Below are 25,406 nucleotides of genomic sequence, written 5' to 3'. Positions count from 1 at the left end.
ACCTTCCTTGTCTTCTCTCCGCCCTCCCTCCTAGGTAAGTTAAAGAGCTGCACCTGAGCCAGCCACTGATTGATGCAGCACCACAGTCAAATAGTGGAGTAGGGGAACAGCAAACAGCCATTAAAGCAGCCAGCCGCCTACCCGCCACAATGGACCTACCTGTGTACACTAGATGGATGTGATGGAATGTACTGTCGTCCCTACATTTCAAGAAGAAGTAAGAATTGCAGTTGCAACAAAGCCTTGCTTGCCTACAAAGAGAGCAGCAATTTGGATTTGTTACTTTGTTACCTGGAAGAATAACAAACTGTGCAAGGATGGAGGTTGTAGGAGCAAGGAGAACAAGTTGTCTGTAAAGTTGGTGGATGCCTATTTTCCATTTTGCAGTCCCTTGTCTCCCTCTTGTGGCCTCCTGGAGGCAACTAGCTGTGCAAAAAAAAGACAGCCTGGCGGCCGGCTGTTGCAGTGTTGCCCTCTCAGGCAACACTGAGTGACTGACTGAGCCTCACCGTCTTATATAAAGTTCAGACGGAACTTTGCACGTGTCATAGTGGAGCCCTCAGGATTCCAGAGCCAGCTTTCTGACATCATAATGGGGCCTCAGAGATAAAAGCCTGGGCCCAGGCAGTGTTGGTCAGTGCTGCTCAGCAGGCAGCACCTGACTGGATTAAAGCTGATACAAGGTGTGAAAGGAGAAGGGGTGGCAGTGGGCATGCACTTACTGCTACTGCTGCCGCCGCCAGTATTTGCACGGCAGGAGGGCATTTGGGCGTTGCCAAGAAGGCGTTTTTATGTAGATTCCTCCTCTTTCAGCACTGCATTGTGGTGCAAGCAAAAGAAGCAAATCCTGTGTAGCTTCCTCTCCGGCCTTTATTCACCTCCCTCCCGCTTAGTAGCTGTAAATGTGTGTGAGCCTGCAGGGCCCCATGGAATTGCCTAGGAGTAGGCTGAATCAATCGCTGCAAGGGGTGAACAGCAGTATTAGGCAGGCTCGGTCAACGGCCGGCCCATTCGGGTTATCGCTTCTCGGCCTTTTGGCTAAGATCAAGTGTAGTATCTGTTCTTATCAGTTTAATATCTGATACGTCCCCTATCTGGGGACCATATATTAAATGGATTTTTAGAACAGGGAGATGGAAATAGAGCTTGCTCTGTCCACTCCACGCATTGACCTGGTATTGCAGTATTTCCAGGACCGGTGCACCCTTTCCTTATGTGTTGACTAAAAGCAGATTCCAAAAGTGTTTTTTCTCTTTGCCATTGTTTCTGTCTTTCTGAAGGGATCTCCCCTTTTAATCCCATTATTTCAACACCTGTTGGACAATGCATTTGTACAGTCATGTGTGATAATGAGCTCATTTATTAAATGCAATTAATTAATACATTGCCACCTCTTGTTGTGTGTGTGTGTGTGTGTCTTCTGTGTTTCTGTGTTTCCGGCATTTCACATTGGAACAGCTCATTCACCTTCCTTGTCTTCTCTCCGCCCTCCCTCCTAGGTAAGTTAAAGAGCTGCACCTGAGCCAGCCACTGATTGATGCAGCACCACAGTCAAATAGTGGAGTAGGGGAACAGCAAACAGCCATTAAAGCAGCCAGCCGCCTACCCGCCACAATGGACCTACCTGTGTACACTAGATGGATGTGATGGAATGTACTGTCGTCCCTACATTTCAAGAAGAAGTAAGAATTGCAGTTGCAACAAAGCCTTGCTTGCCTACAAAGAGAGCAGCAATTTGGATTTGTTACTTTGTTACCTGGAAGAATAACAAACTGTGCAAGGATGGAGGTTGTAGGAGCAAGGAGAACAAGTTGTCTGTAAAGTTGGTGGATGCCTATTTTCCATTTTGCAGTCCCTTGTCTCCCTCTTGTGGCCTCCTGGAGGCAACTAGCTGTGCAAAAAAAAGACAGCCTGGCGGCCGGCTGTTGCAGTGTTGCCCTCTCAGGCAACACTGAGTGACTGACTGAGCCTCACCGTCTTATATAAAGTTCAGACGGAACTTTGCACGTGTCATAGTGGAGCCCTCAGGATTCCAGAGCCAGCTTTCTGACATCATAATGGGGCCTCAGAGATAAAAGCCTGGGCCCAGGCAGTGTTGGTCAGTGCTGCTCAGCAGGCAGCACCTGACTGGATTAAAGCTGATACAAGGTGTGAAAGGAGAAGGGGTGGCAGTGGGCATGCACTTACTGCTACTGCTGCCGCCGCCAGTATTTGCACGGCAGGAGGGCATTTGGGCGTTGCCAAGAAGGCGTTTTTATGTAGATTCCTCCTCTTTCAGCACTGCATTGTGGTGCAAGCAAAAGAAGCAAATCCTGTGTAGCTTCCTCTCCGGCCTTTATTCACCTCCCTCCCGCTTAGTAGCTGTAAATGTGTGTGAGCCTGCAGGGCCCCATGGAATTGCCTAGGAGTAGGCTGAATCAATCGCTGCAAGGGGTGAACAGCAGTATTAGGCAGGCTCGGTCAACGGCCGGCCCATTCGGGTTATCGCTTCTCGGCCTTTTGGCTAAGATCAAGTGTAGTATCTGTTCTTATCAGTTTAATATCTGATACGTCCCCTATCTGGGGACCATATATTAAATGGATTTTTAGAACAGGGAGATGGAAATAGAGCTTGCTCTGTCCACTCCACGCATTGACCTGGTATTGCAGTATTTCCAGGACCGGTGCACCCTTTCCTTATGTGTTGACTAAAAGCAGATTCCAAAAGTGTTTTTTCTCTTTGCCATTGTTTCTGTCTTTCTGAAGGGATCTCCCCTTTTAATCCCATTATTTCAACACCTGTTGGACAATGCATTTGTACAGTCATGTGTGATAATGAGCTCATTTATTAAATGCAATTAATTAATACATTGCCACCTCTTGTTGTGTGTGTGTGTGTGTGTCTTCTGTGTTTCTGTGTTTCCGGCATTTCACATTGGAACAGCTCATTCACCTTCCTTGTCTTCTCTCCGCCCTCCCTCCTAGGTAAGTTAAAGAGCTGCACCTGAGCCAGCCACTGATTGATGCAGCACCACAGTCAAATAGTGGAGTAGGGGAACAGCAAACAGCCATTAAAGCAGCCAGCCGCCTACCCGCCACAATGGACCTACCTGTGTACACTAGATGGATGTGATGGAATGTACTGTCGTCCCTACATTTCAAGAAGAAGTAAGAATTGCAGTTGCAACAAAGCCTTGCTTGCCTACAAAGAGAGCAGCAATTTGGATTTGTTACTTTGTTACCTGGAAGAATAACAAACTGTGCAAGGATGGAGGTTGTAGGAGCAAGGAGAACAAGTTGTCTGTAAAGTTGGTGGATGCCTATTTTCCATTTTGCAGTCCCTTGTCTCCCTCTTGTGGCCTCCTGGAGGCAACTAGCTGTGCAAAAAAAAGACAGCCTGGCGGCCGGCTGTTGCAGTGTTGCCCTCTCAGGCAACACTGAGTGACTGACTGAGCCTCACCGTCTTATATAAAGTTCAGACGGAACTTTGCACGTGTCATAGTGGAGCCCTCAGGATTCCAGAGCCAGCTTTCTGACATCATAATGGGGCCTCAGAGATAAAAGCCTGGGCCCAGGCAGTGTTGGTCAGTGCTGCTCAGCAGGCAGCACCTGACTGGATTAAAGCTGATACAAGGTGTGAAAGGAGAAGGGGTGGCAGTGGGCATGCACTTACTGCTACTGCTGCCGCCGCCAGTATTTGCACGGCAGGAGGGCATTTGGGCGTTGCCAAGAAGGCGTTTTTATGTAGATTCCTCCTCTTTCAGCACTGCATTGTGGTGCAAGCAAAAGAAGCAAATCCTGTGTAGCTTCCTCTCCGGCCTTTATTCACCTCCCTCCCGCTTAGTAGCTGTAAATGTGTGTGAGCCTGCAGGGCCCCATGGAATTGCCTAGGAGTAGGCTGAATCAATCGCTGCAAGGGGTGAACAGCAGTATTAGGCAGGCTCGGTCAACGGCCGGCCCATTCGGGTTATCGCTTCTCGGCCTTTTGGCTAAGATCAAGTGTAGTATCTGTTCTTATCAGTTTAATATCTGATACGTCCCCTATCTGGGGACCATATATTAAATGGATTTTTAGAACAGGGAGATGGAAATAGAGCTTGCTCTGTCCACTCCACGCATTGACCTGGTATTGCAGTATTTCCAGGACCGGTGCACCCTTTCCTTATGTGTTGACTAAAAGCAGATTCCAAAAGTGTTTTTTCTCTTTGCCATTGTTTCTGTCTTTCTGAAGGGATCTCCCCTTTTAATCCCATTATTTCAACACCTGTTGGACAATGCATTTGTACAGTCATGTGTGATAATGAGCTCATTTATTAAATGCAATTAATTAATACATTGCCACCTCTTGTTGTGTGTGTGTGTGTGTGTCTTCTGTGTTTCTGTGTTTCCGGCATTTCACATTGGAACAGCTCATTCACCTTCCTTGTCTTCTCTCCGCCCTCCCTCCTAGGTAAGTTAAAGAGCTGCACCTGAGCCAGCCACTGATTGATGCAGCACCACAGTCAAATAGTGGAGTAGGGGAACAGCAAACAGCCATTAAAGCAGCCAGCCGCCTACCCGCCACAATGGACCTACCTGTGTACACTAGATGGATGTGATGGAATGTACTGTCGTCCCTACATTTCAAGAAGAAGTAAGAATTGCAGTTGCAACAAAGCCTTGCTTGCCTACAAAGAGAGCAGCAATTTGGATTTGTTACTTTGTTACCTGGAAGAATAACAAACTGTGCAAGGATGGAGGTTGTAGGAGCAAGGAGAACAAGTTGTCTGTAAAGTTGGTGGATGCCTATTTTCCATTTTGCAGTCCCTTGTCTCCCTCTTGTGGCCTCCTGGAGGCAACTAGCTGTGCAAAAAAAAGACAGCCTGGCGGCCGGCTGTTGCAGTGTTGCCCTCTCAGGCAACACTGAGTGACTGACTGAGCCTCACCGTCTTATATAAAGTTCAGACGGAACTTTGCACGTGTCATAGTGGAGCCCTCAGGATTCCAGAGCCAGCTTTCTGACATCATAATGGGGCCTCAGAGATAAAAGCCTGGGCCCAGGCAGTGTTGGTCAGTGCTGCTCAGCAGGCAGCACCTGACTGGATTAAAGCTGATACAAGGTGTGAAAGGAGAAGGGGTGGCAGTGGGCATGCACTTACTGCTACTGCTGCCGCCGCCAGTATTTGCACGGCAGGAGGGCATTTGGGCGTTGCCAAGAAGGCGTTTTTATGTAGATTCCTCCTCTTTCAGCACTGCATTGTGGTGCAAGCAAAAGAAGCAAATCCTGTGTAGCTTCCTCTCCGGCCTTTATTCACCTCCCTCCCGCTTAGTAGCTGTAAATGTGTGTGAGCCTGCAGGGCCCCATGGAATTGCCTAGGAGTAGGCTGAATCAATCGCTGCAAGGGGTGAACAGCAGTATTAGGCAGGCTCGGTCAACGGCCGGCCCATTCGGGTTATCGCTTCTCGGCCTTTTGGCTAAGATCAAGTGTAGTATCTGTTCTTATCAGTTTAATATCTGATACGTCCCCTATCTGGGGACCATATATTAAATGGATTTTTAGAACAGGGAGATGGAAATAGAGCTTGCTCTGTCCACTCCACGCATTGACCTGGTATTGCAGTATTTCCAGGACCGGTGCACCCTTTCCTTATGTGTTGACTAAAAGCAGATTCCAAAAGTGTTTTTTCTCTTTGCCATTGTTTCTGTCTTTCTGAAGGGATCTCCCCTTTTAATCCCATTATTTCAACACCTGTTGGACAATGCATTTGTACAGTCATGTGTGATAATGAGCTCATTTATTAAATGCAATTAATTAATACATTGCCACCTCTTGTTGTGTGTGTGTGTGTGTGTCTTCTGTGTTTCTGTGTTTCCGGCATTTCACATTGGAACAGCTCATTCACCTTCCTTGTCTTCTCTCCGCCCTCCCTCCTAGGTAAGTTAAAGAGCTGCACCTGAGCCAGCCACTGATTGATGCAGCACCACAGTCAAATAGTGGAGTAGGGGAACAGCAAACAGCCATTAAAGCAGCCAGCCGCCTACCCGCCACAATGGACCTACCTGTGTACACTAGATGGATGTGATGGAATGTACTGTCGTCCCTACATTTCAAGAAGAAGTAAGAATTGCAGTTGCAACAAAGCCTTGCTTGCCTACAAAGAGAGCAGCAATTTGGATTTGTTACTTTGTTACCTGGAAGAATAACAAACTGTGCAAGGATGGAGGTTGTAGGAGCAAGGAGAACAAGTTGTCTGTAAAGTTGGTGGATGCCTATTTTCCATTTTGCAGTCCCTTGTCTCCCTCTTGTGGCCTCCTGGAGGCAACTAGCTGTGCAAAAAAAAGACAGCCTGGCGGCCGGCTGTTGCAGTGTTGCCCTCTCAGGCAACACTGAGTGACTGACTGAGCCTCACCGTCTTATATAAAGTTCAGACGGAACTTTGCACGTGTCATAGTGGAGCCCTCAGGATTCCAGAGCCAGCTTTCTGACATCATAATGGGGCCTCAGAGATAAAAGCCTGGGCCCAGGCAGTGTTGGTCAGTGCTGCTCAGCAGGCAGCACCTGACTGGATTAAAGCTGATACAAGGTGTGAAAGGAGAAGGGGTGGCAGTGGGCATGCACTTACTGCTACTGCTGCCGCCGCCAGTATTTGCACGGCAGGAGGGCATTTGGGCGTTGCCAAGAAGGCGTTTTTATGTAGATTCCTCCTCTTTCAGCACTGCATTGTGGTGCAAGCAAAAGAAGCAAATCCTGTGTAGCTTCCTCTCCGGCCTTTATTCACCTCCCTCCCGCTTAGTAGCTGTAAATGTGTGTGAGCCTGCAGGGCCCCATGGAATTGCCTAGGAGTAGGCTGAATCAATCGCTGCAAGGGGTGAACAGCAGTATTAGGCAGGCTCGGTCAACGGCCGGCCCATTCGGGTTATCGCTTCTCGGCCTTTTGGCTAAGATCAAGTGTAGTATCTGTTCTTATCAGTTTAATATCTGATACGTCCCCTATCTGGGGACCATATATTAAATGGATTTTTAGAACAGGGAGATGGAAATAGAGCTTGCTCTGTCCACTCCACGCATTGACCTGGTATTGCAGTATTTCCAGGACCGGTGCACCCTTTCCTTATGTGTTGACTAAAAGCAGATTCCAAAAGTGTTTTTTCTCTTTGCCATTGTTTCTGTCTTTCTGAAGGGATCTCCCCTTTTAATCCCATTATTTCAACACCTGTTGGACAATGCATTTGTACAGTCATGTGTGATAATGAGCTCATTTATTAAATGCAATTAATTAATACATTGCCACCTCTTGTTGTGTGTGTGTGTGTGTGTCTTCTGTGTTTCTGTGTTTCCGGCATTTCACATTGGAACAGCTCATTCACCTTCCTTGTCTTCTCTCCGCCCTCCCTCCTAGGTAAGTTAAAGAGCTGCACCTGAGCCAGCCACTGATTGATGCAGCACCACAGTCAAATAGTGGAGTAGGGGAACAGCAAACAGCCATTAAAGCAGCCAGCCGCCTACCCGCCACAATGGACCTACCTGTGTACACTAGATGGATGTGATGGAATGTACTGTCGTCCCTACATTTCAAGAAGAAGTAAGAATTGCAGTTGCAACAAAGCCTTGCTTGCCTACAAAGAGAGCAGCAATTTGGATTTGTTACTTTGTTACCTGGAAGAATAACAAACTGTGCAAGGATGGAGGTTGTAGGAGCAAGGAGAACAAGTTGTCTGTAAAGTTGGTGGATGCCTATTTTCCATTTTGCAGTCCCTTGTCTCCCTCTTGTGGCCTCCTGGAGGCAACTAGCTGTGCAAAAAAAAGACAGCCTGGCGGCCGGCTGTTGCAGTGTTGCCCTCTCAGGCAACACTGAGTGACTGACTGAGCCTCACCGTCTTATATAAAGTTCAGACGGAACTTTGCACGTGTCATAGTGGAGCCCTCAGGATTCCAGAGCCAGCTTTCTGACATCATAATGGGGCCTCAGAGATAAAAGCCTGGGCCCAGGCAGTGTTGGTCAGTGCTGCTCAGCAGGCAGCACCTGACTGGATTAAAGCTGATACAAGGTGTGAAAGGAGAAGGGGTGGCAGTGGGCATGCACTTACTGCTACTGCTGCCGCCGCCAGTATTTGCACGGCAGGAGGGCATTTGGGCGTTGCCAAGAAGGCGTTTTTATGTAGATTCCTCCTCTTTCAGCACTGCATTGTGGTGCAAGCAAAAGAAGCAAATCCTGTGTAGCTTCCTCTCCGGCCTTTATTCACCTCCCTCCCGCTTAGTAGCTGTAAATGTGTGTGAGCCTGCAGGGCCCCATGGAATTGCCTAGGAGTAGGCTGAATCAATCGCTGCAAGGGGTGAACAGCAGTATTAGGCAGGCTCGGTCAACGGCCGGCCCATTCGGGTTATCGCTTCTCGGCCTTTTGGCTAAGATCAAGTGTAGTATCTGTTCTTATCAGTTTAATATCTGATACGTCCCCTATCTGGGGACCATATATTAAATGGATTTTTAGAACAGGGAGATGGAAATAGAGCTTGCTCTGTCCACTCCACGCATTGACCTGGTATTGCAGTATTTCCAGGACCGGTGCACCCTTTCCTTATGTGTTGACTAAAAGCAGATTCCAAAAGTGTTTTTTCTCTTTGCCATTGTTTCTGTCTTTCTGAAGGGATCTCCCCTTTTAATCCCATTATTTCAACACCTGTTGGACAATGCATTTGTACAGTCATGTGTGATAATGAGCTCATTTATTAAATGCAATTAATTAATACATTGCCACCTCTTGTTGTGTGTGTGTGTGTGTGTCTTCTGTGTTTCTGTGTTTCCGGCATTTCACATTGGAACAGCTCATTCACCTTCCTTGTCTTCTCTCCGCCCTCCCTCCTAGGTAAGTTAAAGAGCTGCACCTGAGCCAGCCACTGATTGATGCAGCACCACAGTCAAATAGTGGAGTAGGGGAACAGCAAACAGCCATTAAAGCAGCCAGCCGCCTACCCGCCACAATGGACCTACCTGTGTACACTAGATGGATGTGATGGAATGTACTGTCGTCCCTACATTTCAAGAAGAAGTAAGAATTGCAGTTGCAACAAAGCCTTGCTTGCCTACAAAGAGAGCAGCAATTTGGATTTGTTACTTTGTTACCTGGAAGAATAACAAACTGTGCAAGGATGGAGGTTGTAGGAGCAAGGAGAACAAGTTGTCTGTAAAGTTGGTGGATGCCTATTTTCCATTTTGCAGTCCCTTGTCTCCCTCTTGTGGCCTCCTGGAGGCAACTAGCTGTGCAAAAAAAAGACAGCCTGGCGGCCGGCTGTTGCAGTGTTGCCCTCTCAGGCAACACTGAGTGACTGACTGAGCCTCACCGTCTTATATAAAGTTCAGACGGAACTTTGCACGTGTCATAGTGGAGCCCTCAGGATTCCAGAGCCAGCTTTCTGACATCATAATGGGGCCTCAGAGATAAAAGCCTGGGCCCAGGCAGTGTTGGTCAGTGCTGCTCAGCAGGCAGCACCTGACTGGATTAAAGCTGATACAAGGTGTGAAAGGAGAAGGGGTGGCAGTGGGCATGCACTTACTGCTACTGCTGCCGCCGCCAGTATTTGCACGGCAGGAGGGCATTTGGGCGTTGCCAAGAAGGCGTTTTTATGTAGATTCCTCCTCTTTCAGCACTGCATTGTGGTGCAAGCAAAAGAAGCAAATCCTGTGTAGCTTCCTCTCCGGCCTTTATTCACCTCCCTCCCGCTTAGTAGCTGTAAATGTGTGTGAGCCTGCAGGGCCCCATGGAATTGCCTAGGAGTAGGCTGAATCAATCGCTGCAAGGGGTGAACAGCAGTATTAGGCAGGCTCGGTCAACGGCCGGCCCATTCGGGTTATCGCTTCTCGGCCTTTTGGCTAAGATCAAGTGTAGTATCTGTTCTTATCAGTTTAATATCTGATACGTCCCCTATCTGGGGACCATATATTAAATGGATTTTTAGAACAGGGAGATGGAAATAGAGCTTGCTCTGTCCACTCCACGCATTGACCTGGTATTGCAGTATTTCCAGGACCGGTGCACCCTTTCCTTATGTGTTGACTAAAAGCAGATTCCAAAAGTGTTTTTTCTCTTTGCCATTGTTTCTGTCTTTCTGAAGGGATCTCCCCTTTTAATCCCATTATTTCAACACCTGTTGGACAATGCATTTGTACAGTCATGTGTGATAATGAGCTCATTTATTAAATGCAATTAATTAATACATTGCCACCTCTTGTTGTGTGTGTGTGTGTGTGTCTTCTGTGTTTCTGTGTTTCCGGCATTTCACATTGGAACAGCTCATTCACCTTCCTTGTCTTCTCTCCGCCCTCCCTCCTAGGTAAGTTAAAGAGCTGCACCTGAGCCAGCCACTGATTGATGCAGCACCACAGTCAAATAGTGGAGTAGGGGAACAGCAAACAGCCATTAAAGCAGCCAGCCGCCTACCCGCCACAATGGACCTACCTGTGTACACTAGATGGATGTGATGGAATGTACTGTCGTCCCTACATTTCAAGAAGAAGTAAGAATTGCAGTTGCAACAAAGCCTTGCTTGCCTACAAAGAGAGCAGCAATTTGGATTTGTTACTTTGTTACCTGGAAGAATAACAAACTGTGCAAGGATGGAGGTTGTAGGAGCAAGGAGAACAAGTTGTCTGTAAAGTTGGTGGATGCCTATTTTCCATTTTGCAGTCCCTTGTCTCCCTCTTGTGGCCTCCTGGAGGCAACTAGCTGTGCAAAAAAAAGACAGCCTGGCGGCCGGCTGTTGCAGTGTTGCCCTCTCAGGCAACACTGAGTGACTGACTGAGCCTCACCGTCTTATATAAAGTTCAGACGGAACTTTGCACGTGTCATAGTGGAGCCCTCAGGATTCCAGAGCCAGCTTTCTGACATCATAATGGGGCCTCAGAGATAAAAGCCTGGGCCCAGGCAGTGTTGGTCAGTGCTGCTCAGCAGGCAGCACCTGACTGGATTAAAGCTGATACAAGGTGTGAAAGGAGAAGGGGTGGCAGTGGGCATGCACTTACTGCTACTGCTGCCGCCGCCAGTATTTGCACGGCAGGAGGGCATTTGGGCGTTGCCAAGAAGGCGTTTTTATGTAGATTCCTCCTCTTTCAGCACTGCATTGTGGTGCAAGCAAAAGAAGCAAATCCTGTGTAGCTTCCTCTCCGGCCTTTATTCACCTCCCTCCCGCTTAGTAGCTGTAAATGTGTGTGAGCCTGCAGGGCCCCATGGAATTGCCTAGGAGTAGGCTGAATCAATCGCTGCAAGGGGTGAACAGCAGTATTAGGCAGGCTCGGTCAACGGCCGGCCCATTCGGGTTATCGCTTCTCGGCCTTTTGGCTAAGATCAAGTGTAGTATCTGTTCTTATCAGTTTAATATCTGATACGTCCCCTATCTGGGGACCATATATTAAATGGATTTTTAGAACAGGGAGATGGAAATAGAGCTTGCTCTGTCCACTCCACGCATTGACCTGGTATTGCAGTATTTCCAGGACCGGTGCACCCTTTCCTTATGTGTTGACTAAAAGCAGATTCCAAAAGTGTTTTTTCTCTTTGCCATTGTTTCTGTCTTTCTGAAGGGATCTCCCCTTTTAATCCCATTATTTCAACACCTGTTGGACAATGCATTTGTACAGTCATGTGTGATAATGAGCTCATTTATTAAATGCAATTAATTAATACATTGCCACCTCTTGTTGTGTGTGTGTGTGTGTGTCTTCTGTGTTTCTGTGTTTCCGGCATTTCACATTGGAACAGCTCATTCACCTTCCTTGTCTTCTCTCCGCCCTCCCTCCTAGGTAAGTTAAAGAGCTGCACCTGAGCCAGCCACTGATTGATGCAGCACCACAGTCAAATAGTGGAGTAGGGGAACAGCAAACAGCCATTAAAGCAGCCAGCCGCCTACCCGCCACAATGGACCTACCTGTGTACACTAGATGGATGTGATGGAATGTACTGTCGTCCCTACATTTCAAGAAGAAGTAAGAATTGCAGTTGCAACAAAGCCTTGCTTGCCTACAAAGAGAGCAGCAATTTGGATTTGTTACTTTGTTACCTGGAAGAATAACAAACTGTGCAAGGATGGAGGTTGTAGGAGCAAGGAGAACAAGTTGTCTGTAAAGTTGGTGGATGCCTATTTTCCATTTTGCAGTCCCTTGTCTCCCTCTTGTGGCCTCCTGGAGGCAACTAGCTGTGCAAAAAAAAGACAGCCTGGCGGCCGGCTGTTGCAGTGTTGCCCTCTCAGGCAACACTGAGTGACTGACTGAGCCTCACCGTCTTATATAAAGTTCAGACGGAACTTTGCACGTGTCATAGTGGAGCCCTCAGGATTCCAGAGCCAGCTTTCTGACATCATAATGGGGCCTCAGAGATAAAAGCCTGGGCCCAGGCAGTGTTGGTCAGTGCTGCTCAGCAGGCAGCACCTGACTGGATTAAAGCTGATACAAGGTGTGAAAGGAGAAGGGGTGGCAGTGGGCATGCACTTACTGCTACTGCTGCCGCCGCCAGTATTTGCACGGCAGGAGGGCATTTGGGCGTTGCCAAGAAGGCGTTTTTATGTAGATTCCTCCTCTTTCAGCACTGCATTGTGGTGCAAGCAAAAGAAGCAAATCCTGTGTAGCTTCCTCTCCGGCCTTTATTCACCTCCCTCCCGCTTAGTAGCTGTAAATGTGTGTGAGCCTGCAGGGCCCCATGGAATTGCCTAGGAGTAGGCTGAATCAATCGCTGCAAGGGGTGAACAGCAGTATTAGGCAGGCTCGGTCAACGGCCGGCCCATTCGGGTTATCGCTTCTCGGCCTTTTGGCTAAGATCAAGTGTAGTACCTGCTCAAGCTGAGGTTAGTAATCATCCCTGCCGGTGGTACGTGGGCCATCGTAGGGGGATGACAGAACGCCGAGGTGAGGGCAGGGAACCACAACGGTCATCGCTCTGGTGTACGCATTTGGTTTAAAGGTACCATTTGTAGGTGACCAGGCGACCGCCGGATCGAGGTCATTAGGCCGGGTAGTTTGGAAGCCCGAGTTGCTATGTGCCCCAGGGCTGGTGACCCTGGGGTGCCCTAACTCACTGGGGGTGGGATCCCACTGAGTGAAGGCACACTTGCACGCACTCTCTTTCACGCTATATGAGCACACACCTTTATTCTCCCGGCCTTCTGGCTGGGAGATGAGGAATTTTTTATACCTGGCGGATGTCCAGGCTGTATCACAGCGCACATCCACTTATTTAATTTTGTTTTTCACTGTGTGTTTGTCACGTTTGTCACAAGGATTTTGGGATGCGGTGCCCTTTTGGGACCCTCCTGAGGTCTAGGGGGAAAATGTGTGGCCTTCTGGTTCCTTTTTCCCCTGCAACCCGGCCTCCCTTCTTCGGAGGGGAGGTGCAACTAGGATGCAGGCTCCTAGGTGGACACTGGGGTGGCAGCCCAGGTAGAAGCCTAGGAGTGTGTTTGGGTCTCCCTAAGCTTCGGCGAGGGGGGACCATCGATCCTTGATCCTCTAGGCCTATGGTTTGGAGGGTCAGGGAATGGTTATGCGGGGCCTCTCTCTTTTAAGAGAAGGGCTGCGATAGACCGCATCCTTGTGCACTTTTTGTGTGGCACCTCTGCACTTTTTATGCACTTGGGTGATAGAAAGCACGACTCGGGCTTTCAAAAAAAAAAAAAAAATCTGTTCTTATCAGTTTAATATCTGATACGTCCCCTATCTGGGGACCATATATTAAATGGATTTTTAGAACAGGGAGATGGAAATAGAGCTTGCTCTGTCCACTCCACGCATTGACCTGGTATTGCAGTATTTCCAGGACCGGTGCACCCTTTCCTTATGTGTTGACTAAAAGCAGATTCCAAAAGTGTTTTTTCTCTTTGCCATTGTTTCTGTCTTTCTGAAGGGATCTCCCCTTTTAATCCCATTATTTCAACACCTGTTGGACAATGCATTTGTACAGTCATGTGTGATAATGAGCTCATTTATTAAATGCAATTAATTAATACATTGCCACCTCTTGTTGTGTGTGTGTGTGTGTGTCTTCTGTGTTTCTGTGTTTCCGGCATTTCACATTGGAACAGCTCATTCACCTTCCTTGTCTTCTCTCCGCCCTCCCTCCTAGGTAAGTTAAAGAGCTGCACCTGAGCCAGCCACTGATTGATGCAGCACCACAGTCAAATAGTGGAGTAGGGGAACAGCAAACAGCCATTAAAGCAGCCAGCCGCCTACCCGCCACAATGGACCTACCTGTGTACACTAGATGGATGTGATGGAATGTACTGTCGTCCCTACATTTCAAGAAGAAGTAAGAATTGCAGTTGCAACAAAGCCTTGCTTGCCTACAAAGAGAGCAGCAATTTGGATTTGTTACTTTGTTACCTGGAAGAATAACAAACTGTGCAAGGATGGAGGTTGTAGGAGCAAGGAGAACAAGTTGTCTGTAAAGTTGGTGGATGCCTATTTTCCATTTTGCAGTCCCTTGTCTCCCTCTTGTGGCCTCCTGGAGGCAACTAGCTGTGCAAAAAAAAGACAGCCTGGCGGCCGGCTGTTGCAGTGTTGCCCTCTCAGGCAACACTGAGTGACTGACTGAGCCTCACCGTCTTATATAAAGTTCAGACGGAACTTTGCACGTGTCATAGTGGAGCCCTCAGGATTCCAGAGCCAGCTTTCTGACATCATAATGGGGCCTCAGAGATAAAAGCCTGGGCCCAGGCAGTGTTGGTCAGTGCTGCTCAGCAGGCAGCACCTGACTGGATTAAAGCTGATACAAGGTGTGAAAGGAGAAGGGGTGGCAGTGGGCATGCACTTACTGCTACTGCTGCCGCCGCCAGTATTTGCACGGCAGGAGGGCATTTGGGCGTTGCCAAGAAGGCGTTTTTATGTAGATTCCTCCTCTTTCAGCACTGCATTGTGGTGCAAGCAAAAGAAGCAAATCCTGTGTAGCTTCCTCTCCGGCCTTTATTCACCTCCCTCCCGCTTAGTAGCTGTAAATGTGTGTGAGCCTGCAGGGCCCCATGGAATTGCCTAGGAGTAGGCTGAATCAATCGCTGCAAGGGGTGAACAGCAGTATTAGGCAGGCTCGGTCAACGGCCGGCCCATTCGGGTTATCGCTTCTCGGCCTTTTGGCTAAGATCAAGTGTAGTATCTGTTCTTATCAGTTTAATATCTGATACGTCCCCTATCTGGGGACCATATATTAAATGGATTTTTAGAACAGGGAGATGGAAATAGAGCTTGCTCTGTCCACTCCACGCATTGACCTGGTATTGCAGTATTTCCAGGACCGGTGCACCCTTTCCTTATGTGTTGACTAAAAGCAGATTCCAAAAGTGTTTTTTCTCTTTGCCATTGTTTCTGTCTTTCTGAAGGGATCTCCCCTTTTAATCCCATTATTTCAACACCTGTTGGACAATGCATTTGTACAGTCATGTGTGATAATGAGCTCATTTATTAAATGCAATTAATTAATACATTGCCACCTCTTGTTGTGTGTGTGTGTGTGTGTCTTCTGTGTTTCTGTGTTTCCGGCATTTCACATTGGAACAGCTCATTCACCTTCCTTGTCTTCTCTCCGCCCTCCCTCCTAGGTAAGTTAAAGAGCTGCACCTGAGCCAGCCACTGATTGATGCAGCACCACAGTCAAATAGTGGAGTAGGGGAACAGCAAACAGCCATTAAAGCAGCCAGCCGCCTACCCGCCACAATGGACCTACCTGTGTACACTAGATGGATGTGATGGAATGTACTGTCGTCCCTACATTTCAAGAAGAAGTAAGAATTGCAGTTGCAACAAAGCCTTGCTTGCCTACAAAGAGAGCAGCAATTTGGATTTGTTACTTTGTTACCTGGAAGAATAACAAACTGTGCAAGGATGGAGGTTGTAGGAGCAAGGAGAACAAGTTGTCTGTAAAGTTGGTGGATGCCTATTTTCCATTTTGCAGTCCCTTGTCTCCCTCTTGTGGCCTCCTGGAGGCAACTAGCTGTGCAAAAAAAAGACAGCCTGGCGGCCGGCTGTTGCAGTGTTGCCCTCTCAGGCAACACTGAGTGACTGACTGAGCCTCACCGTCTTATATAAAGTTCAGACGGAACTTTGCACGTGTCATAGTGGAGCCCTCAGGATTCCAGAGCCAGCTTTCTGACATCATAATGGGGCCTCAGAGATAAAAGCCTGGGCCCAGGCAGTGTTGGTCAGTGCTGCTCAGCAGGCAGCACCTGACTGGATTAAAGCTGATACAAGGTGTGAAAGGAGAAGGGGTGGCAGTGGGCATGCACTTACTGCTACTGCTGCCGCCGCCAGTATTTGCACGGCAGGAGGGCATTTGGGCGTTGCCAAGAAGGCGTTTTTATGTAGATTCCTCCTCTTTCAGCACTGCATTGTGGTGCAAGCAAAAGAAGCAAATCCTGTGTAGCTTCCTCTCCGGCCTTTATTCACCTCCCTCCCGCTTAGTAGCTGTAAATGTGTGTGAGCCTGCAGGGCCCCATGGAATTGCCTAGGAGTAGGCTGAATCAATCGCTGCAAGGGGTGAACAGCAGTATTAGGCAGGCTCGGTCAACGGCCGGCCCATTCGGGTTATCGCTTCTCGGCCTTTTGGCTAAGATCAAGTGTAGTATCTGTTCTTATCAGTTTAATATCTGATACGTCCCCTATCTGGGGACCATATATTAAATGGATTTTTAGAACAGGGAGATGGAAATAGAGCTTGCTCTGTCCACTCCACGCATTGACCTGGTATTGCAGTATTTCCAGGACCGGTGCACCCTTTCCTTATGTGTTGACTAAAAGCAGATTCCAAAAGTGTTTTTTCTCTTTGCCATTGTTTCTGTCTTTCTGAAGGGATCTCCCCTTTTAATCCCATTATTTCAACACCTGTTGGACAATGCATTTGTACAGTCATGTGTGATAATGAGCTCATTTATTAAATGCAATTAATTAATACATTGCCACCTCTTGTTGTGTGTGTGTGTGTGTGTCTTCTGTGTTTCTGTGTTTCCGGCATTTCACATTGGAACAGCTCATTCACCTTCCTTGTCTTCTCTCCGCCCTCCCTCCTAGGTAAGTTAAAGAGCTGCACCTGAGCCAGCCACTGATTGATGCAGCACCACAGTCAAATAGTGGAGTAGGGGAACAGCAAACAGCCATTAAAGCAGCCAGCCGCCTACCCGCCACAATGGACCTACCTGTGTACACTAGATGGATGTGATGGAATGTACTGTCGTCCCTACATTTCAAGAAGAAGTAAGAATTGCAGTTGCAACAAAGCCTTGCTTGCCTACAAAGAGAGCAGCAATTTGGATTTGTTACTTTGTTACCTGGAAGAATAACAAACTGTGCAAGGATGGAGGTTGTAGGAGCAAGGAGAACAAGTTGTCTGTAAAGTTGGTGGATGCCTATTTTCCATTTTGCAGTCCCTTGTCTCCCTCTTGTGGCCTCCTGGAGGCAACTAGCTGTGCAAAAAAAAGACAGCCTGGCGGCCGGCTGTTGCAGTGTTGCCCTCTCAGGCAACACTGAGTGACTGACTGAGCCTCACCGTCTTATATAAAGTTCAGACGGAACTTTGCACGTGTCATAGTGGAGCCCTCAGGATTCCAGAGCCAGCTTTCTGACATCATAATGGGGCCTCAGAGATAAAAGCCTGGGCCCAGGCAGTGTTGGTCAGTGCTGCTCAGCAGGCAGCACCTGACTGGATTAAAGCTGATACAAGGTGTGAAAGGAGAAGGGGTGGCAGTGGGCATGCACTTACTGCTACTGCTGCCGCCGCCAGTATTTGCACGGCAGGAGGGCATTTGGGCGTTGCCAAGAAGGCGTTTTTATGTAGATTCCTCCTCTTTCAGCACTGCATTGTGGTGCAAGCAAAAGAAGCAAATCCTGTGTAGCTTCCTCTCCGGCCTTTATTCACCTCCCTCCCGCTTAGTAGCTGTAAATGTGTGTGAGCCTGCAGGGCCCCATGGAATTGCCTAGGAGTAGGCTGAATCAATCGCTGCAAGGGGTGAACAGCAGTATTAGGCAGGCTCGGTCAACGGCCGGCCCATTCGGGTTATCGCTTCTCGGCCTTTTGGCTAAGATCAAGTGTAGTATCTGTTCTTATCAGTTTAATATCTGATACGTCCCCTATCTGGGGACCATATATTAAATGGATTTTTAGAACAGGGAGATGGAAATAGAGCTTGCTCTGTCCACTCCACGCATTGACCTGGTATTGCAGTATTTCCAGGACCGGTGCACCCTTTCCTTATGTGTTGACTAAAAGCAGATTCCAAAAGTGTTTTTTCTCTTTGCCATTGTTTCTGTCTTTCTGAAGGGATCTCCCCTTTTAATCCCATTATTTCAACACCTGTTGGACAATGCATTTGTACAGTCATGTGTGATAATGAGCTCATTTATTAAATGCAATTAATTAATACATTGCCACCTCTTGTTGTGTGTGTGTGTGTGTGTCTTCTGTGTTTCTGTGTTTCCGGCATTTCACATTGGAACAGCTCATTCACCTTCCTTGTCTTCTCTCCGCCCTCCCTCCTAGGTAAGTTAAAGAGCTGCACCTGAGCCAGCCACTGATTGATGCAGCACCACAGTCAAATAGTGGAGTAGGGGAACAGCAAACAGCCATTAAAGCAGCCAGCCGCCTACCCGCCACAATGGACCTACCTGTGTACACTAGATGGATGTGATGGAATGTACTGTCGTCCCTACATTTCAAGAAGAAGTAAGAATTGCAGTTGCAACAAAGCCTTGCTTGCCTACAAAGAGAGCAGCAATTTGGATTTGTTACTTTGTTACCTGGAAGAATAACAAACTGTGCAAGGATGGAGGTTGTAGGAGCAAGGAGAACAAGTTGTCTGTAAAGTTGGTGGATGCCTATTTTCCATTTTGCAGTCCCTTGTCTCCCTCTTGTGGCCTCCTGGAGGCAACTAGCTGTGCAAAAAAAAGACAGCCTGGCGGCCGGCTGTTGCAGTGTTGCCCTCTCAGGCAACACTGAGTGACTGACTGAGCCTCACCGTCTTATATAAAGTTCAGACGGAACTTTGCACGTGTCATAGTGGAGCCCTCAGGATTCCAGAGCCAGCTTTCTGACATCATAATGGGGCCTCAGAGATAAAAGCCTGGGCCCAGGCAGTGTTGGTCAGTGCTGCTCAGCAGGCAGCACCTGACTGGATTAAAGCTGATACAAGGTGTGAAAGGAGAAGGGGTGGCAGTGGGCATGCACTTACTGCTACTGCTGCCGCCGCCAGTATTTGCACGGCAGGAGGGCATTTGGGCGTTGCCAAGAAGGCGTTTTTATGTAGATTCCTCCTCTTTCAGCACTGCATTGTGGTGCAAGCAAAAGAAGCAAATCCTGTGTAGCTTCCTCTCCGGCCTTTATTCACCTCCCTCCCGCTTAGTAGCTGTAAATGTGTGTGAGCCTGCAGGGCCCCATGGAATTGCCTAGGAGTAGGCTGAATCAATCGCTGCAAGGGGTGAACAGCAGTATTAGGCAGGCTCGGTCAACGGCCGGCCCATTCGGGTTATCGCTTCTCGGCCTTTTGGCTAAGATCAAGTGTAGTATCTGTTCTTATCAGTTTAATATCTGATACGTCCCCTATCTGGGGACCATATATTAAATGGATTTTTAGAACAGGGAGATGGAAATAGAGCTTGCTCTGTCCACTCCACGCATTGACCTGGTATTGCAGTATTTCCAGGACCGGTGCACCCTTTCCTTATGTGTTGACTAAAAGCAGATTCCAAAAGTGTTTTTTCTCTTTGCCATTGTTTCTGTCTTTCTGAAGGGATCTCCCCTTTTAATCCCATTATTTCAACACCTGTTGGACAATGCATTTGTACAGTCATGTGTGATAATGAGCTCATTTATTAAATGCAATTAATTAATACATTGCCACCTCTTGTTGTGTGTGTGTGTGTGTGTCTTCTGTGTTTCTGTGTTTCCGGCATTTCACATTGGAACAGCTCATTCACCTTCCTTGTCTTCTCTCCGCCCTCCCTCCTAGGTAAGTTAAAGAGCTGCACCTGAGCCAGCCACTGATTGATGCAGCACCACAGTCAAATAGTGGAGTAGGGGAACAGCAAACAGCCATTAAAGCAGCCAGCCGCCTACCCGCCACAATGGACCTACCTGTGTACACTAGATGGATGTGATGGAATGTACTGTCGTCCCTACATTTCAAGAAGAAGTAAGAATTGCAGTTGCAACAAAGCCTTGCTTGCCTACAAAGAGAGCAGCAATTTGGATTTGTTACTTTGTTACCTGGAAGAATAACAAACTGTGCAAGGATGGAGGTTGTAGGAGCAAGGAGAACAAGTTGTCTGTAAAGTTGGTGGATGCCTATTTTCCATTTTGCAGTCCCTTGTCTCCCTCTTGTGGCCTCCTGGAGGCAACTAGCTGTGCAAAAAAAAGACAGCCTGGCGGCCGGCTGTTGCAGTGTTGCCCTCTCAGGCAACACTGAGTGACTGACTGAGCCTCACCGTCTTATATAAAGTTCAGACGGAACTTTGCACGTGTCATAGTGGAGCCCTCAGGATTCCAGAGCCAGCTTTCTGACATCATAATGGGGCCTCAGAGATAAAAGCCTGGGCCCAGGCAGTGTTGGTCAGTGCTGCTCAGCAGGCAGCACCTGACTGGATTAAAGCTGATACAAGGTGTGAAAGGAGAAGGGGTGGCAGTGGGCATGCACTTACTGCTACTGCTGCCGCCGCCAGTATTTGCACGGCAGGAGGGCATTTGGGCGTTGCCAAGAAGGCGTTTTTATGTAGATTCCTCCTCTTTCAGCACTGCATTGTGGTGCAAGCAAAAGAAGCAAATCCTGTGTAGCTTCCTCTCCGGCCTTTATTCACCTCCCTCCCGCTTAGTAGCTGTAAATGTGTGTGAGCCTGCAGGGCCCCATGGAATTGCCTAGGAGTAGGCTGAATCAATCGCTGCAAGGGGTGAACAGCAGTATTAGGCAGGCTCGGTCAACGGCCGGCCCATTCGGGTTATCGCTTCTCGGCCTTTTGGCTAAGATCAAGTGTAGTATCTGTTCTTATCAGTTTAATATCTGATACGTCCCCTATCTGGGGACCATATATTAAATGGATTTTTAGAACAGGGAGATGGAAATAGAGCTTGCTCTGTCCACTCCACGCATTGACCTGGTATTGCAGTATTTCCAGGACCGGTGCACCCTTTCCTTATGTGTTGACTAAAAGCAGATTCCAAAAGTGTTTTTTCTCTTTGCCATTGTTTCTGTCTTTCTGAAGGGATCTCCCCTTTTAATCCCATTATTTCAACACCTGTTGGACAATGCATTTGTACAGTCATGTGTGATAATGAGCTCATTTATTAAATGCAATTAATTAATACATTGCCACCTCTTGTTGTGTGTGTGTGTGTGTGTCTTCTGTGTTTCTGTGTTTCCGGCATTTCACATTGGAACAGCTCATTCACCTTCCTTGTCTTCTCTCCGCCCTCCCTCCTAGGTAAGTTAAAGAGCTGCACCTGAGCCAGCCACTGATTGATGCAGCACCACAGTCAAATAGTGGAGTAGGGGAACAGCAAACAGCCATTAAAGCAGCCAGCCGCCTACCCGCCACAATGGACCTACCTGTGTACACTAGATGGATGTGATGGAATGTACTGTCGTCCCTACATTTCAAGAAGAAGTAAGAATTGCAGTTGCAACAAAGCCTTGCTTGCCTACAAAGAGAGCAGCAATTTGGATTTGTTACTTTGTTACCTGGAAGAATAACAAACTGTGCAAGGATGGAGGTTGTAGGAGCAAGGAGAACAAGTTGTCTGTAAAGTTGGTGGATGCCTATTTTCCATTTTGCAGTCCCTTGTCTCCCTCTTGTGGCCTCCTGGAGGCAACTAGCTGTGCAAAAAAAAGACAGCCTGGCGGCCGGCTGTTGCAGTGTTGCCCTCTCAGGCAACACTGAGTGACTGACTGAGCCTCACCGTCTTATATAAAGTTCAGACGGAACTTTGCACGTGTCATAGTGGAGCCCTCAGGATTCCAGAGCCAGCTTTCTGACATCATAATGGGGCCTCAGAGATAAAAGCCTGGGCCCAGGCAGTGTTGGTCAGTGCTGCTCAGCAGGCAGCACCTGACTGGATTAAAGCTGATACAAGGTGTGAAAGGAGAAGGGGTGGCAGTGGGCATGCACTTACTGCTACTGCTGCCGCCGCCAGTATTTGCACGGCAGGAGGGCATTTGGGCGTTGCCAAGAAGGCGTTTTTATGTAGATTCCTCCTCTTTCAGCACTGCATTGTGGTGCAAGCAAAAGAAGCAAATCCTGTGTAGCTTCCTCTCCGGCCTTTATTCACCTCCCTCCCGCTTAGTAGCTGTAAATGTGTGTGAGCCTGCAGGGCCCCATGGAATTGCCTAGGAGTAGGCTGAATCAATCGCTGCAAGGGGTGAACAGCAGTATTAGGCAGGCTCGGTCAACGGCCGGCCCATTCGGGTTATCGCTTCTCGGCCTTTTGGCTAAGATCAAGTGTAGTATCTGTTCTTATCAGTTTAATATCTGATACGTCCCCTATCTGGGGACCATATATTAAATGGATTTTTAGAACAGGGAGATGGAAATAGAGCTTGCTCTGTCCACTCCACGCATTGACCTGGTATTGCAGTATTTCCAGGACCGGTGCACCCTTTCCTTATGTGTTGACTAAAAGCAGATTCCAAAAGTGTTTTTTCTCTTTGCCATTGTTTCTGTCTTTCTGAAGGGATCTCCCCTTTTAATCCCATTATTTCAACACCTGTTGGACAATGCATTTGTACAGTCATGTGTGATAATGAGCTCATTTATTAAATGCAATTAATTAATACATTGCCACCTCTTGTTGTGTGTGTGTGTGTGTGTCTTCTGTGTTTCTGTGTTTCCGGCATTTCACATTGGAACAGCTCATTCACCTTCCTTGTCTTCTCTCCGCCCTCCCTCCTAGGTAAGTTAAAGAGCTGCACCTGAGCCAGCCACTGATTGATGCAGCACCACAGTCAAATAGTGGAGTAGGGGAACAGCAAACAGCCATTAAAGCAGCCAGCCGCCTACCCGCCACAATGGACCTACCTGTGTACACTAGATGGATGTGATGGAATGTACTGTCGTCCCTACATTTCAAGAAGAAGTAAGAATTGCAGTTGCAACAAAGCCTTGCTTGCCTACAAAGAGAGCAGCAATTTGGATTTGTTACTTTGTTACCTGGAAGAATAACAAACTGTGCAAGGATGGAGGTTGTAGGAGCAAGGAGAACAAGTTGTCTGTAAAGTTGGTGGATGCCTATTTTCCATTTTGCAGTCCCTTGTCTCCCTCTTGTGGCCTCCTGGAGGCAACTAGCTGTGCAAAAAAAAGACAGCCTGGCGGCCGGCTGTTGCAGTGTTGCCCTCTCAGGCAACACTGAGTGACTGACTGAGCCTCACCGTCTTATATAAAGTTCAGACGGAACTTTGCACGTGTCATAGTGGAGCCCTCAGGATTCCAGAGCCAGCTTTCTGACATCATAATGGGGCCTCAGAGATAAAAGCCTGGGCCCAGGCAGTGTTGGTCAGTGCTGCTCAGCAGGCAGCACCTGACTGGATTAAAGCTGATACAAGGTGTGAAAGGAGAAGGGGTGGCAGTGGGCATGCACTTACTGCTACTGCTGCCGCCGCCAGTATTTGCACGGCAGGAGGGCATTTGGGCGTTGCCAAGAAGGCGTTTTTATGTAGATTCCTCCTCTTTCAGCACTGCATTGTGGTGCAAGCAAAAGAAGCAAATCCTGTGTAGCTTCCTCTCCGGCCTTTATTCACCTCCCTCCCGCTTAGTAGCTGTAAATGTGTGTGAGCCTGCAGGGCCCCATGGAATTGCCTAGGAGTAGGCTGAATCAATCGCTGCAAGGGGTGAACAGCAGTATTAGGCAGGCTCGGTCAACGGCCGGCCCATTCGGGTTATCGCTTCTCGGCCTTTTGGCTAAGATCAAGTGTAGTATCTGTTCTTATCAGTTTAATATCTGATACGTCCCCTATCTGGGGACCATATATTAAATGGATTTTTAGAACAGGGAGATGGAAATAGAGCTTGCTCTGTCCACTCCACGCATTGACCTGGTATTGCAGTATTTCCAGGACCGGTGCACCCTTTCCTTATGTGTTGACTAAAAGCAGATTCCAAAAGTGTTTTTTCTCTTTGCCATTGTTTCTGTCTTTCTGAAGGGATCTCCCCTTTTAATCCCATTATTTCAACACCTGTTGGACAATGCATTTGTACAGTCATGTGTGATAATGAGCTCATTTATTAAATGCAATTAATTAATACATTGCCACCTCTTGTTGTGTGTGTGTGTGTGTGTCTTCTGTGTTTCTGTGTTTCCGGCATTTCACATTGGAACAGCTCATTCACCTTCCTTGTCTTCTCTCCGCCCTCCCTCCTAGGTAAGTTAAAGAGCTGCACCTGAGCCAGCCACTGATTGATGCAGCACCACAGTCAAATAGTGGAGTAGGGGAACAGCAAACAGCCATTAAAGCAGCCAGCCGCCTACCCGCCACAATGGACCTACCTGTGTACACTAGATGGATGTGATGGAATGTACTGTCGTCCCTACATTTCAAGAAGAAGTAAGAATTGCAGTTGCAACAAAGCCTTGCTTGCCTACAAAGAGAGCAGCAATTTGGATTTGTTACTTTGTTACCTGGAAGAATAACAAACTGTGCAAGGATGGAGGTTGTAGGAGCAAGGAGAACAAGTTGTCTGTAAAGTTGGTGGATGCCTATTTTCCATTTTGCAGTCCCTTGTCTCCCTCTTGTGGCCTCCTGGAGGCAACTAGCTGTGCAAAAAAAAGACAGCCTGGCGGCCGGCTGTTGCAGTGTTGCCCTCTCAGGCAACACTGAGTGACTGACTGAGCCTCACCGTCTTATATAAAGTTCAGACGGAACTTTGCACGTGTCATAGTGGAGCCCTCAGGATTCCAGAGCCAGCTTTCTGACATCATAATGGGGCCTCAGAGATAAAAGCCTGGGCCCAGGCAGTGTTGGTCAGTGCTGCTCAGCAGGCAGCACCTGACTGGATTAAAGCTGATACAAGGTGTGAAAGGAGAAGGGGTGGCAGTGGGCATGCACTTACTGCTACTGCTGCCGCCGCCAGTATTTGCACGGCAGGAGGGCATTTGGGCGTTGCCAAGAAGGCGTTTTTATGTAGATTCCTCCTCTTTCAGCACTGCATTGTGGTGCAAGCAAAAGAAGCAAATCCTGTGTAGCTTCCTCTCCGGCCTTTATTCACCTCCCTCCCGCTTAGTAGCTGTAAATGTGTGTGAGCCTGCAGGGCCCCATGGAATTGCCTAGGAGTAGGCTGAATCAATCGCTGCAAGGGGTGAACAGCAGTATTAGGCAGGCTCGGTCAACGGCCGGCCCATTCGGGTTATCGCTTCTCGGCCTTTTGGCTAAGATCAAGTGTAGTATCTGTTCTTATCAGTCCTTGTAAGGATAGATAGCTCGGAGAACCACTGGGGGCTATAAACACTA

General features: G+C 48.0%; 15 non-coding genes and 3 pseudogenes across 15 annotated transcripts; all 18 read left to right on the top strand.

The window, feature by feature from the left end:
- Window positions 1-1,018: 1,018 nt before the first annotated feature.
- LOC142726876 (U2 spliceosomal RNA) lies at window positions 1,019-1,209 on the top strand. The gene has a single exon (XR_012877110.1). It is a non-coding gene; the product is annotated as a U2 spliceosomal RNA (small nuclear RNA).
- Window positions 1,210-2,483: 1,274 nt separating this feature from the next.
- Window positions 2,484-2,674, top strand: LOC142726968 (U2 spliceosomal RNA). The gene has a single exon (XR_012877173.1). It is a non-coding gene; the product is annotated as a U2 spliceosomal RNA (small nuclear RNA).
- Window positions 2,675-3,948: 1,274 nt separating this feature from the next.
- On the top strand, window positions 3,949-4,139 carry LOC142726967 (U2 spliceosomal RNA). The gene has a single exon (XR_012877172.1). It is a non-coding gene; the product is annotated as a U2 spliceosomal RNA (small nuclear RNA).
- A 1,274-nt stretch (window positions 4,140-5,413) lies between these two features.
- Window positions 5,414-5,604, top strand: LOC142726966 (U2 spliceosomal RNA). Its single transcript, XR_012877171.1, has one exon. It is a non-coding gene; the product is annotated as a U2 spliceosomal RNA (small nuclear RNA).
- A 1,274-nt stretch (window positions 5,605-6,878) lies between these two features.
- On the top strand, window positions 6,879-7,069 carry LOC142726964 (U2 spliceosomal RNA). Its single transcript, XR_012877170.1, has one exon. It is a non-coding gene; the product is annotated as a U2 spliceosomal RNA (small nuclear RNA).
- A 1,274-nt stretch (window positions 7,070-8,343) lies between these two features.
- LOC142726963 (U2 spliceosomal RNA) lies at window positions 8,344-8,534 on the top strand. Its single transcript, XR_012877169.1, has one exon. It is a non-coding gene; the product is annotated as a U2 spliceosomal RNA (small nuclear RNA).
- Window positions 8,535-9,808: 1,274 nt separating this feature from the next.
- Window positions 9,809-9,999, top strand: LOC142726961 (U2 spliceosomal RNA). Its single transcript, XR_012877167.1, has one exon. It is a non-coding gene; the product is annotated as a U2 spliceosomal RNA (small nuclear RNA).
- A 1,274-nt stretch (window positions 10,000-11,273) lies between these two features.
- On the top strand, window positions 11,274-11,464 carry LOC142726960 (U2 spliceosomal RNA). The gene has a single exon (XR_012877166.1). It is a non-coding gene; the product is annotated as a U2 spliceosomal RNA (small nuclear RNA).
- A 1,274-nt stretch (window positions 11,465-12,738) lies between these two features.
- On the top strand, window positions 12,739-12,808 carry LOC142726915 (U2 spliceosomal RNA; annotated as a pseudogene).
- A 787-nt stretch (window positions 12,809-13,595) lies between these two features.
- LOC142726901 (U2 spliceosomal RNA) lies at window positions 13,596-13,775 on the top strand (annotated as a pseudogene).
- Window positions 13,776-15,049: 1,274 nt separating this feature from the next.
- On the top strand, window positions 15,050-15,240 carry LOC142726959 (U2 spliceosomal RNA). Its single transcript, XR_012877165.1, has one exon. It is a non-coding gene; the product is annotated as a U2 spliceosomal RNA (small nuclear RNA).
- Window positions 15,241-16,514: 1,274 nt separating this feature from the next.
- Window positions 16,515-16,705, top strand: LOC142726958 (U2 spliceosomal RNA). Its single transcript, XR_012877164.1, has one exon. It is a non-coding gene; the product is annotated as a U2 spliceosomal RNA (small nuclear RNA).
- A 1,274-nt stretch (window positions 16,706-17,979) lies between these two features.
- Window positions 17,980-18,170, top strand: LOC142726957 (U2 spliceosomal RNA). Its single transcript, XR_012877163.1, has one exon. It is a non-coding gene; the product is annotated as a U2 spliceosomal RNA (small nuclear RNA).
- Window positions 18,171-19,444: 1,274 nt separating this feature from the next.
- Window positions 19,445-19,635, top strand: LOC142726956 (U2 spliceosomal RNA). The gene has a single exon (XR_012877162.1). It is a non-coding gene; the product is annotated as a U2 spliceosomal RNA (small nuclear RNA).
- A 1,274-nt stretch (window positions 19,636-20,909) lies between these two features.
- LOC142726955 (U2 spliceosomal RNA) lies at window positions 20,910-21,100 on the top strand. Its single transcript, XR_012877161.1, has one exon. It is a non-coding gene; the product is annotated as a U2 spliceosomal RNA (small nuclear RNA).
- Window positions 21,101-22,374: 1,274 nt separating this feature from the next.
- On the top strand, window positions 22,375-22,565 carry LOC142726953 (U2 spliceosomal RNA). Its single transcript, XR_012877160.1, has one exon. It is a non-coding gene; the product is annotated as a U2 spliceosomal RNA (small nuclear RNA).
- Window positions 22,566-23,839: 1,274 nt separating this feature from the next.
- On the top strand, window positions 23,840-24,030 carry LOC142726952 (U2 spliceosomal RNA). The gene has a single exon (XR_012877159.1). It is a non-coding gene; the product is annotated as a U2 spliceosomal RNA (small nuclear RNA).
- A 1,274-nt stretch (window positions 24,031-25,304) lies between these two features.
- LOC142726912 (U2 spliceosomal RNA) lies at window positions 25,305-25,406 on the top strand (annotated as a pseudogene).

The sequence above is a fragment of the Rhinoderma darwinii genome, unplaced genomic scaffold (assembly GCF_050947455.1).
Source record: "Rhinoderma darwinii isolate aRhiDar2 unplaced genomic scaffold, aRhiDar2.hap1 Scaffold_643, whole genome shotgun sequence".
Lineage (NCBI taxonomy): Eukaryota > Metazoa > Chordata > Amphibia > Anura > Rhinodermatidae > Rhinoderma > Rhinoderma darwinii.
Note: the sequence above shows the minus strand (reverse complement) of the source record. Positions and strands in the feature narration are given on the sequence as shown.